A 17,565-nucleotide genomic window follows, 5' to 3' on the forward strand; every position below is an offset into this window, starting at 1 on the left:
TTTACAACATGTTTGAAAAATGGCATTTTTTTTCGACATAGTATAGTAAGGCGTTTTTTTTGCGCCAAAATTCATGATGATTTTTTTTTCAAAGAAAACCTTTCTGGAGTGTTTTTCACGGCCCTCCTTTACATTATTTCATCATATGGCACGTTTTTACAACATGTTTGAAAAATGGCATTTTTTTTCGACATAGTATAGTAAGGCGTTTTTTTTTGTGCCAAAATTCATGATGATTTTTTTTTCAAAGAAAACCTTTCTGGAGTGTTTTTCACGCCCTCCTTGACATTATTTCATCATATGGCACGTTTTTACAACATGTTTGTAAAATGGCATTTTTTTTCGACATAGTATAGTAAGGCGTTTTTTTTGCGCCAAAATTCATGATGAGTTTTTTTCTCAAAGAAAACCTTTCTGCAGTGTTTTTCACGCCCTCCTTTACATTGTTTCATCATATGGCACGTTTTTACAACGTGCTGAAAAATCGCATTTTTTTTCGACAGTATACAATGGCATTTTTTTGCGCCAAAATTCATGATGATTTTTTTTTCAAAGAAAACCTTTCTGCAGTGTTTTTCACGGCCTACTTTACATTATTTCATCATATGGCACGTTTTTACAACATGTTTGAAAAATGGCATTTTTTTTCGACATAGTATAGTAAGGCGTTTTTTTTGCGCCAAAATTCATGATGATTTTTTTTTCAAAGAAAACCTTTCTGGAGTGTTTTTCACGGCCCTCCTTTACATTATTTCATCATATGGCACGTTTTTACAACATGCTTGAAAAATCGCATTTTTTTTCGACATAGTATAGTAAGGCGTTTTTTTTGCGCCAAAATTCATGATGATTTTTTTTTCAAAGAAAACCTTTCTGGAGTGTTTTTCACGCCCTCCTTTACATTATTTCATCATATGGCACGTTTTTACAACATGTTTGAAAAATGGCATTTTTTTTCGACATAGTATAGTAAGGCGTTTTTTTTGCGCCAAAATTCATGATGATTTTTTTTTCAAAGAAAACCTTTCTGGAGTGTTTTTCACAGCCTCCTTTACATTATTTCATCATATGGCACGTTTTTACAACATGTTTGAAAAATGGCATTTTTTTTCGACATAGTATAGTAAGGCGTTTTTTTTGCGCCAAAATTCATGATGATTTTTTTTTCAAAGAAAACCTTTCTGGAGTGGTTTTCACAGCCTGCTTAAATCATTTCATCATATGGCATGTTTTCACATGTTGAAAAATGACATTTTTTGACATAGTATATGTGGCTCAAAAAACGTCATAGTTTAGCATGTCGCTCAAAAAACGTCACAGTATAGCATGCCGCTCTAACAATGTCATAGTATAGCATGTCGCTCTAAAATGTCATAGTATTGCCTTTGGTCCACAAAACTTTGTTTTGTCCCGGCTGTCTGAAGTAGGTGAGAAGCAACACCAAAACAATCCAAACGCTCGTTTCCAGAGGGTTAGACGAGTATTTATTTGAAAGAGGAAGTTTACAACAACACAACATGTGAGGGGGTTAAAAGCAAATGGGCGTTAGTAAAATAAAAATAAATAAACAGAACTAAAAGTGAACTTCATGTTGACATTAATGGGCATTCCAACCAGGAACAAAGTAAAAGATAATCAATACGAAAAAAACCTCTTCCTGTTCACCTCTTAAAACCCAAAAACACACCGCAGTAGCACCCTAAACTAAAACTACCAATGGGTTCCCTGTTTTCCTTTCTGAACAATTCAAAGGTCCCTCTCTATCTCCCCACACATCCACCAACCACTGGAACACATCTCCAAAGTTCTGCTGGGCCAGCTCAGCTTCCCCTCAGAAGAAGTGCCGCCACCTGCCAGATGAAGGAGCCTTTTGAGAGGCAGCTGGCATCGTGATTGGACTGTACTTTGGTCTGTTCCAGTCCAGCTTCAGCTCCAGAGACGGCAGGCGGGACGAGTCAACGGAGGCCGGGTGGACGAAGGCATGCAGCTGAGTACAATCCAGAAAACAGAGGAGTGCAGCAGCCCAGAGCCAGAACAACCAGAGTAGCATCGTATGTCTCTTAGAAAACATCATAGTAGAGCCTTTGGTATGAAAAAACACCATCATATACATCGTATATTGTACAAATAACAAGTCAAAGCAAAGAGACATACATTGTAGAATTGTAGTAATTGTGGGCTGACTGATTTACTGATTATCAGTATTTTGTTTTTTACCGATTTACGGTAATAAATACATTTAAAAATGGCGCTACTTTGGCTCTGAACCTTTATCTACCTGTGGTCGCTCTGTCTACTGGAGTGATTTGATTGGTTATACGTAACGAATAAAACTCCTTTAACATCTGTAAACAAAACAAAAATGTATCAACAAAGTTTTCTGTTTTCTGAGTTTGTGTTCTTCTAAGTTTAACTCCAAGATTTTAAATACTTTCATTTACTGCAAATGAATATCTACTCCAAATGTCTGACTAATAATCATTATCAGCCTTAAAAACCCACAAAACATCCCTCTATACTCGACTACACTTAGTACAGTCCGGTTCCCCCTTCTATAAATCTGCTTGGAATCTTCCACTTCCTGTTTGTCAAAGTGGCCTTCTACCTGGACAGGTTTTGTTGGAGCTCATGCAACAAACATTTTGGGTAACTGCACTTTAATATGGATGAATGACACTGAATTAGAGTCTGTTTTAATGAGACTGAGTTAAGATGTGTAGCTCTGTCATTAAATACGAAATTATTTCTCAGAATTCACAGAGAAAAGTCTGAAATGTTTGCTAGGTTAGCGTCCCACATGTTCTTTGGCTCAGCTAAAGCTAACGCTCTCCAACTTCTGGATCTCTTGAGCTGCTTGTTGTTAAAATATCTTGCTAGAGGTGCTGAAGCTCAGAAAGTCTGAGATGTTTGTTCAAAATAAGCTCATTCTCAAGTCTTATCTAAACTGTCCTCTTTTGTTTGAACTTTCCCTAAACTTAGGAGTTAATGAAAGAGCAGCACATCCAGACTCAGTCTCATTTATGTAGAGATTAAACTTCTGTGTCATTTATTGATGTTAAAGTGCAGTTTTTCAAATGTTTGTTGCACATGCTCCCGACCAAACCAGTTCAAGTGGAAGACGATGTGAAGAGAAAGCTCCAGAGGATGAATATCACACATTTACGTTGGAAATAAATGTCCTTTAATTTGACATTGTCATGCAAATGATGTTTAAATCTTTGTGTTTTGTTGATGTTGGTTTCTAAATGTTTTGTGACACTCGGCCCCAAAGATTAAAACCTTTTACGGCTCACAAGCTGCAACAATTCACACATTACCAACTATCTTTCTGACTAAACTAAGATAAAAAGTGAAAAACTGCCTGATTCCTGCATCATGAATGTAAATCTTTTTGGTTTTTATGACAGTAAACTGAATATATTTGGGTTTGACATTTTATAAACCAAAACAAGAAATGAATTGGTGGAGACAACAATCAACAGATTAATGGACAAAGAAAATGTGTTTTCTAACATATATGGCTGAATTACTCCAACATTACAAGATACATACAATTTGAATTCAATTTTATTTGTATAACGCCACTTACAGGTCAAATTGTCTCAAGAGGCTTTATTTTTAAATTCTTTGTCATATTCAAAATATGACAAAGTAAAAAATTTAAACCTCTTGACTAATCCAATTTATTATTTGGTTTTTAAGAGACTAATCGACAACTAAAATAACTTTCTCCACTAAAACTAAGAAACATGAGGTCAAATAGAAGGAACAGTTTTAAATACTGCAGTCCCACAACGACAAGAATAAAGTTTCTCAACAAAAACTAAATTTGCTGGTGGATTCCATTAATGTCCTAAATAAATGATAATAAAGTGTGATGCTAAAGGTTTGTGGTGCTAAAAATGTCAAAGTAAAGATATCAAGTTGAACATCTGGATGGAGGTTGATAAAAGTTGACCTCCCTTCATTTCTCTGTAGTCGACTCCATGGATTTTATGGATGGTGGTTAAAGACCTGCTGTTCTAGTCGTCTTCCTTCTAGTTGCTGTAAAAAGTCACACCATCCTCGCCGACTTCAACCCCTCTTCATGACAACTTGTTCTACCTCCGACCTGGTGGAAACTCAAGAAACTCGGGAAAACCTGTGGAGACTCGAAGAACTCGTGGAGACTCGAAGAACTCGTCGGGCGGGGGAAGGTGTGGTGGGCGGTGGGGGAGGTGGGGGAATAGCGGGGGGAGACCGCCACCCACCTCCCCGCCTACTCTCCGCCCTGACTCCACCCAGACTCCGCCTTGGCACCACCCATGTGGTCACTTCAGGAACTACGATGCCAAAGGGACGACGAAATTATTTCTTTTCATCTGATCTGTAGCTCAGTGAGTTAAGGATTTACCTATGGAGCTGCAGGTCGCTGGTTCAAGACCAGACACTTCTTAAATTTTCTCAAAATTCTGACAAAGACAAAGAAAGAAAAAGGCCGGTGGCGGGTCTTGAACCGGCTACCTTCCAGTTGGTAGTCTGTCTTCTTATCCCCTGAGCTACATGCTCAGATACTAATTCTTCTTTTTTTTGCGCATTTATCATCTATTTTTTGTCATTTTCGAGTTTTTTTTTTTAACTCGAGTCTCGACGACCGTTTTTCTCAGGAGGTTGGACTTCAGCCTTTGTGCTGGAGGGTTGAACCCTCAGTTCCAAGACTTTCCAAAGCCTCCACACCTCCTGAGTCCTCAGGACCTGGGCTTTCACACAGTCTGAGTCTGAAGTCCCACAGTAGTCCTCTGTTAGATTTAACTTTCAGACAGTCCAAGGACTGATATCTTCTAAGTTCCTGAGTAGTTCTCTGTTAGTTTGAGCTTTTCGACAGTCTGAGGGCTGAAATCTTGAAAGTTCTTGAGTAGTTCTCTTTTAGTTTGAACCTTTAGACAGTCTGAGGACTGAAAACCTTAAAGTTCTTGAGTAGTTCTCTGTTAGTTTGAACCTTTAGACAGTCTGAGGACTGAAATTTTAAAAGTTTCTCAGTACTTCTCTGTTAGTTTGAACTTTCTGGTTAACAGAAGCCTTAAAGCTTGTGACCATGAGTCTTGATTTCACATTTAGACCATCCATCTGAGTTCTTCTCAGACCTTAACCTGTGGGTTTTTTAGAAATCCTCAACAAACTTTGATTCTCTTCACTGAACAGTAAAGTTTGTGGAGATCAGAAGATAACATGACTTCATCTACTAGTAGACTTTATCTGGAAATCAGTTTTCTAAAATGAGCACTTAATAAATCTGTCCATAATCAAACCAAGAACATAGAAAGAGGAAATGTTTGAAGAAACAACTTGATGTTTTCATTTCAGACTAGAAAACACTTTAAGACTTTTATCTTTTTTTGCTCTTTTTGATCGTTTTATTGTCTCTTCTGTTTAATTTGATCTTCGAAAGTCTAACTGGTGTCTTTTCAAATATTTTGTCTTTAGTTTGATTCATCTTAAATGTTTAGTTTTGCTCTTTTCTCACCTTTTATTCTTTTCTAATGTCTGATTTGATTTCCAAATGTTTTGTGTTTTTAATGTTTAATTGTTGTTTTTTTCAAATGTTTTATCGGCTTGTTTGAAAAATTTCCTTTTCTTTCCCAATGTTTGATTATTCAATTAAATCTTTAAGGTTTTTCTTTTTAAGTGCTTCATTGTATTTTCTGTTTAACTCCTATTTAAAGTTTTATTGTCTTTAAGATTTAATTTTCTAATTAAACATTTAATTTTTTAATTCAATGTTTTTTATTTTTAAAGGTTTAATAATCTAATTAAATGTTTTGTATTTTGAAAAAAAATATTTAATATTCTTGTTTAATTGTATTTTTTAAATGTTTAATTATCTAAAATATTTTATCTTTAATGTTTCATATTTTTGTTTAAAAAATTGTTAATTTCATGTTTGTATCTTCTGTTTAATTTTTTAATTAAATATTTTGTCTGTTTAATATAATGTAATTGTATTTAATGTTTAATTTTCTTTTTAAAAGTTTTGTTGTATTAAATATTTTTTCCTTTGATTTAATTGCTTTTTTTTTAACGTAGTTTATTTCTTTAATCTTTATTCTGTCAAGATTTTAACCTCAGCCTTAGAAATTAAACAAACCCTTCAATCACAATGAAAATACTTCTGTTGTCACAATCATGAGTTAGTCAGTTATTAAGTTTATCAATTCAGCTTTATTTGTTTAGAATCTTTCACACAGATCACAAAACTAAACAAGCAAAGAGAAAAAAACTATGCTAAAACTATGATTAAAACTCAAAAAACATTTAAAAAAAAAAAAAAAAAAGACTTAACATCATAATAAAACATGTGTCCAGGGGATGGAGGGAGTTTATTGAAGTCTTCTTGGGCTCACATGGGAAATCATTTAAAATATAAACTTGATATTCAGTCTAAGGAAACTGCAGAGCAACAGAAGAACCAACAATATCTCCTGTTTTCTCCTTTAATGAGTCGACTCTTCTTGTGCTTTCAGACCAAAGAACTACAGACTCTTCACAACCTGCTCAAACTCTTCGTACAGGACCTCACCACACGGGTCAAGAAGGTTTCCGTCTCATTTCTACTCTGAAGCTCACCTTCTCCTGCTCAAACTGCTGACAAATGTTTCTGCTGCTCTAAAGTCTGGTCTCCAGAACTCCCTAAAAACTCTCAAAGTCTCTTCTGCTGCAGGTTGCTATGTAGAACTGTTCCAGAAAACCTCACTAAACCACATGGAGGGGCCTCAAGTTGTCGTCCAAATGAAACCATACAAAAACCAAACTAGTACAACCCAAACGCTAAAGTCTCCAGCAGCCTACCAGAGAACCTCTGAGAACAGAGAATCAGGACAGGAACTCTTACCTTCTGGACAACCAACGTGGGTTCACAAACAAGAATACAGAATGTGTCTGACCAGAAACCTCTGAAGACTCACTACAGCCAAGATAAAGACACAACTCAGCTGTACCAAATCCACTAATCACTGCACACATTAGCACCATGTGCTAACTGTGGCTAAAGAACCACATTTACCAAGACAGCTATCCAATACAAAGCCCTAAAACACACCAAGAAACACATTAAAGTCTATTTTACTGCTGGAAGCTGCAAGCCAACGCCTAAAAAACAAACTAAAGCAATGGAGCCAAACCCAGTTCAGTGGTGAATAGAAACAGAGGAAATGTTTGTCTGCAGCTAAATAAAGCAGGAAGACACTGAGCTGCTCAGGTGTTCCTGATAACACCAAGCAGCCACCTGGATAGCTGCTCAGGTGTTCCTGATAACACCAAGCAGCCACCTGGACAGCCAATAGGAACACAGCTTACTGGAAGTCCAGAGGGCTGGGTTAGTCAAGGAAATTTAGTTTAAAGTTGAAGCAGAAAGTTAACAAAGAAAGTTGAAAACCACCTTCTGATACCTGAAATCTCTGAGTTTTCACACAAAGAACACCTGAACATGTCAAACTGGTTCCATAGTAGAACCCTCATTGTAAAAACGTCATAGTATGGTGTGTTGCTCAAAAAACATTACAACCCGGCTGTCTAGGGTCGCCGAGGAGCAACACAAAAACAGGACAAACACTGGTTTCCAGGGGGTTAGGCAGCTATTTATTTGAAAGAGTAAGTTTACAACAACACAACATGTGAGCAGAAAAATCACAAAGTCTGTCTTTAGTTCAGCTGAAAATATTAGTTTTTGTCTTTTTTATTGACCAAACTTTTCAGGAAGTAGATGAAGAATAATTAAAGCTCTCATGTAGAAGTCCAACTTATTTTGGATCCTTGTGGAGAGTTTAATCTTAGAGTTTGTAAAGCTGTTGAGTTTTTAGAGTCACGTGGATTGTTTTGACATTTAATAACCAAGTCCTGAAATAAAATTACAGTTGTACATTTCTGTCATTTAGTCTGGACTAAACAAATAACAGCAGCATAAATCTCAAACGTCATTATGAGGTGTCTGGATTGAGGTTTCTCACTTGATAATGATCAAAACATAAAATTTAGGTTAGTTTAAAGAAATATTTCACCTTAAATCTTTGAATGTTGACCTAAAAGGTTGGTTTCAGGAAGTATTCTACCTACAAGGTCCTCACACATCCACCTTAAAGGAACGTTCTACCAAAAATCCTTGGACATGCACCTAAAATGTTGGTTTAACCAAGTATTCCATCCAAAATCCTCAAAGAGACCTGAGGGGCTGGTTAAAAGGAATATTCCACCTAAAACCTCAAATATAGACCAGAAAGGGTGGTTTAGAAAAGATCCTTCAATGTAGACCAAAAAAGTTAGTATGGAGGAATATTCCACCTGAAATGTAGACCTGAGAAGTTGGTTTGGAAGAATATACCATCCTAAACATCCTTAAATGTAGACTAAGAGACGGTTTGGAAGAAAATTCCACCTAAAATCTTCCAATGTAGACCTAAAAGGTGAGTTTAATGATATATTCCACCTAAAATTGACTACTGTAGACCTTGGAGGTTGGTCTGATGGTATATTCCACCCAACATCCTTGAACATAAACTTAAAAAGTTTGTTCAAAGGAATATTCCACCTAAAATCCTTCAATGTAGACCAAAAAATCTTGGTGTAAAGGAGTATTCCACCTTAAATGTTGACCTAAAGGATGGTTTGGAGTAATATTCTACTCTAAAATCTTCCAATGTAGACCTAAAAGGTTTATTCGATGGTATATTCTACCCAACATGGAACATTTACCTAAAAGGTTGGTTTAATGGTACATTCCCAGAAGAACCCTTGAACATTGGGCTTAATGATATATTCCACCCAAAATACTTGTACATATACCAAGAAGTCAGTGTAAAGGAAATGTAAACCTAAAAGGATTGTTTAAAGGAATATTTAAACGATTATTTTCATTATTTAATAATCTGTTAACAGTCAGAACCCTGGCAAACTTATTTTCATCAGTTTTTTTAGTGGAAGTCACAAATAAAGGAGCTCTTGGTTTTTCCCAGCGTTACTGAGTGAAAAGCTGCTGTTTCAACTCAGACATGTTCACATGCATCCACAAACCTCTCAGCACTCAAACACCCACAGACAGGAGGCCGGCTGGGCCGAGGCTCGGCGGCATCCTCAGACCCACGAGTCGGGGAGTCGGTGAACTTGTTGGTCTGGTTTGAAGGCCTCCATGTGGTCCAGTAGAAGTCCACGTAGTCGGTGTTGGCTTTGAACTGCAGCGACTGGCTGCCATCAGGTGGACCGGCTCGTCCTCGTAGGGCTCCTCCTGTAGCCTTGAGGGGACCACAGGAACATTCAGTAGCTGTTGGAGTTCTTCCTGTCAGGCTCGTGGTAGAACGGCTCTGAAGTATCTTGTACTTGTCTTATCTGGAACAATCTAACAGCCTAAACTGTTAACAGCGGTGTAAAGAAGCAAACACACAGGCATAGATTAGGACTCAAACTAGATTTATTTTAGAAAACAAATCAGCTTAGAGGCATTTGTTCACACATGTGGCTGAATAGGAGGCCGTCCAATCAGATTCGAGGTCTTCACTCTGTAGGTTGGTTGTTCGGTGAGACTCTTGGACCTCCATCAGCTGACGTGGATGTTTGATGGTCTTCTTCTCTAGTGCCAGATGGTTCATCCATGAATTCAGCAGCTACAGACTGAAATGAAGCTCATGCTGCAGTTATTGAATTCCTGTTCCAGATCAAATGTTCAGAGCTCACCTTGAATACATGCCGTCTGCTGTCTGATAGTTTTTCTCATTGTAGTCTTCAATAAAGTCTTTTTCTCATGTCAGGATGTGGTGAGACTCTTTCTCAGTCTCTGCAGACGTCCCTCATTGTGCATCTCCAGAGAAGAAACAGAAAAACTGGTCACTGCTTCAGCATCACAAACGCTCTCCAGCATTGAGAGTGTTTTAGGAATTCATTCGTTGTGTTGTGAACTTTGAAGGAGCAGAAACTTTACAGCTACCAAAGATATGAGCTCCAATTCTGTACTGAAGAAATCCAACATAAAAACCTCTCAGGCAGCTTTTGTTAAAGTTTGTCTATAATTCTATCATCATGTTCTGGAACCAGGACTCTGCAGAAGTTCCTTCAATCAGATACTTGTGTGTTTCTATTTAAGGCCTCAGGTTTGAACATACAGCAGAGGATTAGAAAGGAGTGATTTTAATATTTAAACCAGTCCAGTAAATGTTTGGAGTAAAAATGATTAAAATGTTGATTTAGATAGATTTGTGTCAAACAATATTCTAGAGTCTCACTTAAATATATCCAAATGAGTTCAGTGTATTTACATTTTATAGAATATTTGATTTCTTAATCTCAATACTGTAGAGTCTGACCCTAAATATTATAATAATGATGTCAATTTAAATAATAAATAATATTGTAGTGCAGAGGCATAAACTTTAATCAGCTAAACTTACATTATAAATATCACTGTACAATCTTAACCTGAACATTCATATTATTGAGGTAAATTTACATAACTTAACTGGAATATGTCTAACATGAATCTTTTTGTATTGTGCTGATAATCAACAATAACCCAACTTTCAGATAATATTTATTCACTGTGTATTGGGTAGTACAGAAGTATTAGTACAGAATATTATTTCTTGTTTTATGTGTGATAATTGGCAGTAAACATTCTAAGAAGTGGAAATTGACAGGGATGTAATAGTGCTGTTCTTGCACAATATTTGTCACTTAATTGCCCTCAGGATGCTGTCGTTGAGCTACTAGTTTTACAGAACAGGCAGATGTTGCAGCTAATGATGGTTTAATTCACATAAACAAGGAAACAAGTCCATCATAATTTGAATGTTAACAGTCCAAAATGAAAAGGTCATATACAGCTTTCCTATTAGGTTAAAGAGCCCCCCCAAAAAACATGAAAAATACGGTAGCAGCTTTCATTTTTTCTTACAACCCCCCCAAAATATCTGTTGTACCCCCCTGTGCCCCCCCCCCACTAAAATTAATCTGGATCCGCCCCTGTCTGACATGAAAGCTGGGATCGTTCTGCAGTTACTGTCCTCAACGAGCAGCAGGTGGCGCTGTGAGCTCCTCCCTGTCCCAAAGCACAGGGGGTCAGTCTAGTGACCTGCAGCATCCCACTGTCTGATTAGAGGAGACCCACATCACTCCATGTCCAGACGGCAGATGAATCAAAGTCTCTGCAGATCCCGTCCTGCTTATAGAGCGGGATGGAAATGAAAATGTTTCTTCACTGTCACACTAAAATAAATCACTGCATTTAGCCTCTAGTTCAGAAACATATTTTGGGTATTTTAAACTCACTTTTTGTCTCTCCTACAACGTTGACTACAATTACATGCAAACGGGAAATTATGCAAATTAGGCGATGAGGTCATTTAGCGACTTCTAGCAACTTTTAGGACAGCCAATAGCTACTTTCCTTACTGAGGATTTGGCAACACTGGTCAAAACATAAACGATGCCTCTTTCCCATCGTTGTAAGCTAGACAATGTGCTACAAGCCCAGTTTTATCAACAGTAGCTGTCTTTCAAGCTGCATGAATAATATTGATGTCTATGGAGTGAACAAGGACCATCTGCAAATTGCAAAACTGCTGCAACAGCAAAGAGAGACACAAATATTAAATAGCTTCACTCTGATACACTGTAGTGTCACCAAAATCACTGCAGCCTTCAACTGGCTCCTGTTGACACCAATGTTATTTCTGCAGCTTGAAAGACAGCGACTGTTGATAAAACTGGGCTTGTAGCACATTGTCTACCTTACAACAATGGAAAGAGGGATCGTTTATAATGAGTTATTGATGGTGGAATTCTGAATCTGTGAATATCTTTCCGATTTTACTGAACTGTGGCCCCAAGGAGCCGTGGTGGGCGTCCTTTATTTTCATTTCTGAAAGGTGGCAACCCTAGTGGCAAGGTATCTTCTAAGGGTGGCAGTTGCCACCCTATGCCACCCCAGTAGATCCGCCCCTGGATAGATAGATAGATAGATAGATAGATAGATAGATAGATAGATAGATAGATAGATAGATAGATAGATAGATAGATAGATAGATAGATAGATAGATAGATAGATAGATAATTCAATTCAATTCAATTCAATTTTATTTATATAGCGCCAATTACAATCAAATTGTCTCGAGACGTTTTACAGAACCCATATGCCTGACCCCCAGAGCAAGCCAAAAGGCGACAGTGGCAAGGAAAACACCCTTTTAACAGGGAAAAAACCTCGAGCAGAACCCGGCTCTAATGTGGGGGGACCCATCTGCCTGCTGGCCGGGCGGGTTGAGAGGGACAGAAGAGGTAGAGAGGTAGAGATAGAGGTAGAGGGGTAGAGGTAGAGGGGTACAGGTAGAGGGTTACAGTTGGTGGGAGAACAACCACACATCTGAAGCATCCAGCTTTGGGACCAGGGACACTCGGAGAAAGGACACAGGGAGAAACAGAGTGAATGTAATGCAATAATGGTATATAATAAATACATAGGTAGTTAGAGAAGGGCTCAGTGCATCCAGAGAGGTTCCCCAGCAGTCTAGGCCTATAGCAGCAGAACTCGGGGCAAACTAAAGGGACGTCAAGAGGGGAAGTCAGTTGTGCAAATGAAAACACCAGCTCACCCCGTCAGGGTCCCCCAGTCAGCCCTAACTATAAGCTTTGTCAAAAAGGAAAGTTTTAAGCCTGGTCTTAAAAATAGAGAGGGTGTCCGCCTCCCGAATCCAAACTGGGAGCTGGTTCCACAGGAGAGGTGCCTGATAACTGAAGGCTCTGCCTCCCATTCTACTTTTAGAGATTCTAGGAACAACAAGTAAGCCTGCAGTCTGAGAGCAAAGAGTTCTGCTAGGATAATATGGTACTATCAGGTCTTTAAGATATGATGGAGATTGGTTGTTAAGAGCTTTATATGTCAGAAGAAGGATTTTGAATTCTATTCTAGATTTAACAGGAAGCCAATGAAGAGAAACCAGTATAGGAGAAATATGATCTCTCTTGCTAACTCCTGTCAGTACTCTGGCTGCAGCATTTTGGATCAGCTGTAGATGTTTTGGGACAACCTAATAATAAGGAATTACAGTAGTCAAGCCTAGAAGTAACAAATGCATGGACTAGTTTTTCTGCATAACTGAGACAGGATGTTCCTGATTTTCACAATATTTCTCAGGTGGAAAAAGGAAGTCCTACAGATTTGTTTTATGTGTGAGTTAAAGGACATGTCCTGGTCAAAGATAACGCAGAGGTTCCTCACAGTAGTACTGGAGGCCAATGTAATGCCATCCAGAGTAACTATATGCTTTGAAAGCAATTTTCTAAGATGTTTGGGGCCAAATACAATGACTTCAGTCTTGTCTGAATTTAGTAGTAAGAAATTATAGGTTATCCAGGTCTTTATGTCCTTAAGACAATCTTGCAGTCTAGCTAGCTGATTAGTTTCATCTGGCTTCATATATAAATACAATTGAGTGTCGTTAACATAACAATGGAAATTAATACAGTGCTTCCTAATAATATTGCCTAAGGGAAGCATGTATAATGTGAACAGTATTGGTCCTAAGACAGAACCCTGAGGAACTCCATGATTAACCCTAGCATGCTCAGAAGAGTCATTGTTGACATGCACAAACTGGAACCTGTCTGATAAGTAGGATTTAAACCAGTCCAGTGCTGTCCCTTTAATGCCAATACAATGTTCTAGTCGCTGTAATAAAAGTTTGTGGTCGATTGTATCGAATGCTGCACTAAGGTCCAACAAAATAAGTATAGAGACCAGTCCATTATCTGACGCTATGAGAAGGTCATTAGTAACTTTCACCAGAGCTGTTTCTGTGTTATGATGCACTCTGAAGCCTGACTGAAACTCTTCAAACAAGCTATTCCTTTGCAAATGTTCACATAATTGATTTGCAACTGTTCTTTACAGAATTTTAGAGAGAAATGGGAGGTTGGAAATGGGTCTATAGTTGGCTAAAACATCTGGATCTAGAGTGGGCTTTTTAAGTAAAGGTTTGATTACAGCAACCTTAAAAGCCTGTGGTACATAGCCTGTTACTAGACAGAGATTAATCAGATCTGACATTGAGGAATGAATTAAAGGTAAAGCCTCTGTGAACAGTCTCGTTGGGATAGGACCTAAAAGACATGTTGATGGTTTGGATGTAGAAACTATTGAAATTAGTTCAGAGAGATGTATGGGAGTGAAAAATTCTAAATATCCATCTGGTCTTACAGCCAGTTCTAAAGCATCTGTACTCGATGATAGATCTGTGACATTTGTAGGAAGGGCCAGATTAATTTTTTCTCTAATCATAATAATTTTATTTGTAAAGAAGCTCATGAAGTCGTTACTGCTCAAAGCTAAAGGAATACAAGGTTCAACAGAGCTCTGACTCTTTGTCAGCCTGGCTACAGTGCTGAAGAGAAACCTGGGGTTGTTCTTGTTTTCCTCTATTAAAGATGAATAATATGTTGTCCTGGCATTACGAAGAGCTTTTTGATAAATTACTAGACTATTTGGTGTCGCTAGCTTCACGTTTCTGACTATGGAGCTGCCAATGATCAGAGTTGGTTTCTTTCTACAAAGAGACTGCATTTATTACAGGTGTCGTTATCACTAAAGGAAGCAGAGGAGTAACTAAACATGTGACACACTGAGCAGGACAGAGAAGAAGAGGAAGAGGGAGAAGCCATGCTAACTGCTAAGTGCTAGGCTAGCGGACAGAGATAATAGATTAACTTAGAATTAAGTACTGAGAAGGTGCTTGAAGAAAACGAGTGTATGTTACGATTCGAATATTACCGCTACACACAGATTTAATGAATATCAAATTAGATGGAGTTATAAGCTACAACAGTCACAGAACACAACACAGCGCTACAACAGGAAGTGACGCAATACGCTCACCGTAACGTCAGACGTCGGCAGTCGCCAGCAGTGAATCGATGCGGTAGATAGATAGATACTTTATTAATCCCGAGGGAAATTCAAGTAAGTGGTCTGGCTGTGCAAGAATAGTGACAGACTTTTGGCTAACTTTGTGGAAAACTTGTGGCGTTCCAGAGCCTGTCCCAGCTAACACTGTGGGTCCATCACAGGACCTACATACAGACTCAGACGACGTTCACGCTCACATGCACACCTGCGGCCAGTATAGAATCACCATGTATCGCAACTCCCCATACATGTCTTTGGACTATGGAAGGAAGCGCCTAGAGCAGTGGTTCTCAGATTGTTTTCTGTCGGGCCCCCCTTCGGAGGACAAAAAACTTTATTTTTATATATATATATATATATATATATATATGTATGTATGTATGTATGTATGTATGTATGTATGTATGTATGTATGTATGTATGTATGTATGTATTTATATACATACATACATACATACATACATACATACATACATACATACATACATACATACATACATATATATATATATATATATATATATATATAAAAACTGTGAAAACATGAATATGCAGGGCTGTGTTATTTTATCTGATTCCATTTTGCTGTTTTTCACAGTAAAGATAAGGGGTGTCAAACTCATTTTAGTCCAGGGACCACATAAAGCCCAATCTGATCTCCAGTGGGCCTCACCAGTAAAATCACAGCATAATAACCTATAAATAACTACAACTCCACCTTTTCCCCCTTGTTTTAGTTTTAAAAAAAGTACATTCTGAAAATGTTCACATTTAATGAACTGTCTTTTTACAAAATATTATGAACCTGAAATTTCTTACGGAAAACAAGTTCAATTTCAACAGTAGCCTATTATGCCTCAGTTCATCATTTACACATGCATTCTAACTGCCAGATAACAGTTTATCTACAAAAACACAAAACATTCAGTCACAGGTATCTGGAACTGAACAATCTAGTATTTTACTTCATGATCAGAACAACTTGTCAAGTTCTAGAAATTATTTTAAATTTCCAATTTTACAAATTTACAATTTACAGTTAATGTTGTTGTAATTTTTATCATTTGTAAAGTCGTCCCGCAGGCCGAAATGGACCGTCTGGTGGGCCGGTTTTGGCCCGCAGGCCGTATGTTTGACATTGCTGGTAAAAATAATCGGAGGAGATGAGCCGAGTGACGTGATCAAGTACGCTGGTGTTCCGACTGCACATTAACGATGCGTTCTCCCGTTCTCTGGAGTCTGTACTTCGGAGTCTGGACGGCCAGTGCATATACCATAGATATATATAGAAGATCATTATTAATATTTTTTTTTATATCTATGGCATATACAGTCTATAGGGTCAACACAATTTCAGTATTGTTGTACGCCGCGAAAAACAGGCCGACGTGAAAACAATAGTTCAGCTAAGTAGTTCCGTGTTATAGGACCTTTTCCTCCCAGTCGCCCGCGCCTCCCTTGACATGCCTCTGCGCCACCCCAGGGGGGCGCGCCCCACTGTTTGAGAAACACTGCTATAGAGGAACCTTACATAGGCAAAGATAACAGATTCTACCCACAAGCCTTTTGTTGTGAGGCTGCTAGGACACTAACAGACAACATTCACAGTAAAGCTGCTACAAACCGGCCACGGATTTCTCACAGTATTTCCCAGAACTGCCACAGATCCAATTTGCATATGAAAATATGATCATTACTGGCCAAAATGCTGTCTATAGCAAATACAGACTGACATGCCAGTAATGGCAAAGCTAACCAGAAGGTTATTAGAAGTTCACCTCTACGGGCAAACTCTGATGACTAACTATCGGTGAACATGTTTGCCAGTTGTGGCAAACTTCCCAACTTCTCATTCAGTGTATTTGCCTGCAAATTTCTCTTCTGCAAATCAACCATGAGTTTGCTCCAAATCTCCTGCAAACATTTTGCTTTTGTAAGAGAGCCATAGCTTTTGTGCACTGATTATAGTGATGTCTATGGAAAAAAACATTTACTGTGTTCTTTTCCTGCCATTGGAATATCCATACTCAAAGGTTACTGTTTGAAAATTAAGTTTTTACAAAATATTTTTTTGGTTCTCTTTAAAAGGAGGGGTTTAAAGTTGCAGATTTGATAGCAGCATTTATGCAAAATAATGCTGATTAATATCATTTGATCTTACCAAATGTATTATATTTTAGAGGGAAATATCACCTTCACAATTTCTCAGATGGATATATTCATCACTTTGTAGTTTGTGAGTTGTGAATGTAGTTTAAGTCAAGTTTGAGCAAATGGTTTTAAAAGTCCTAATAAGTTAGAATTACAAAAAAACCTAAGAAATTTCTCTTATTCTTCAATGTTTTGTTAATCATCTCTGCTGCCATAAAGCATTAGTATTGTTTTTTGACATTTGACTGATGCTACTTAAACTGCTGCTGTCAAAACATTCCAGTAAATTTGAAAAATTACGCTGTAGGAACATTTAAAAAAAAAAAAAAAACAGACAACTTTTACTTGTATGGGAGCATTTTTACGATGAGGGGCAGGTGGTTTGAATTGTTGTTTTTTTTACCTCTGGTATTTTTCTGAGTCAGCTCATCTTACAGATACCAACACAGCTGATTCTGATTGTCTCAATCAAAGATAATAATTCTGTATGACTCACT

General features: G+C 37.8%; 1 long non-coding RNA gene across 1 annotated transcript in view; it reads left to right on the plus strand.

Annotated features, from left to right (window-relative positions):
• LOC129349960 (uncharacterized) overlaps positions 1 to 2,249 on the plus strand; it is a 5,281-nt gene extending 3,032 nt beyond the window's left edge. Inside the window, exon 2 of the long non-coding RNA XR_008603131.1 lies at positions 1,753 to 2,249. This is a non-coding gene — a long non-coding RNA (uncharacterized LOC129349960). The remainder of the gene's footprint in view (positions 1 to 1,752) is intronic.
• Positions 2,250 to 17,565: the final 15,316 nt, after the last annotated feature.

Source organism: Amphiprion ocellaris, chromosome 11, assembly GCF_022539595.1.
Source record: "Amphiprion ocellaris isolate individual 3 ecotype Okinawa chromosome 11, ASM2253959v1, whole genome shotgun sequence".
Lineage (NCBI taxonomy): Eukaryota > Metazoa > Chordata > Actinopteri > Pomacentridae > Amphiprion > Amphiprion ocellaris.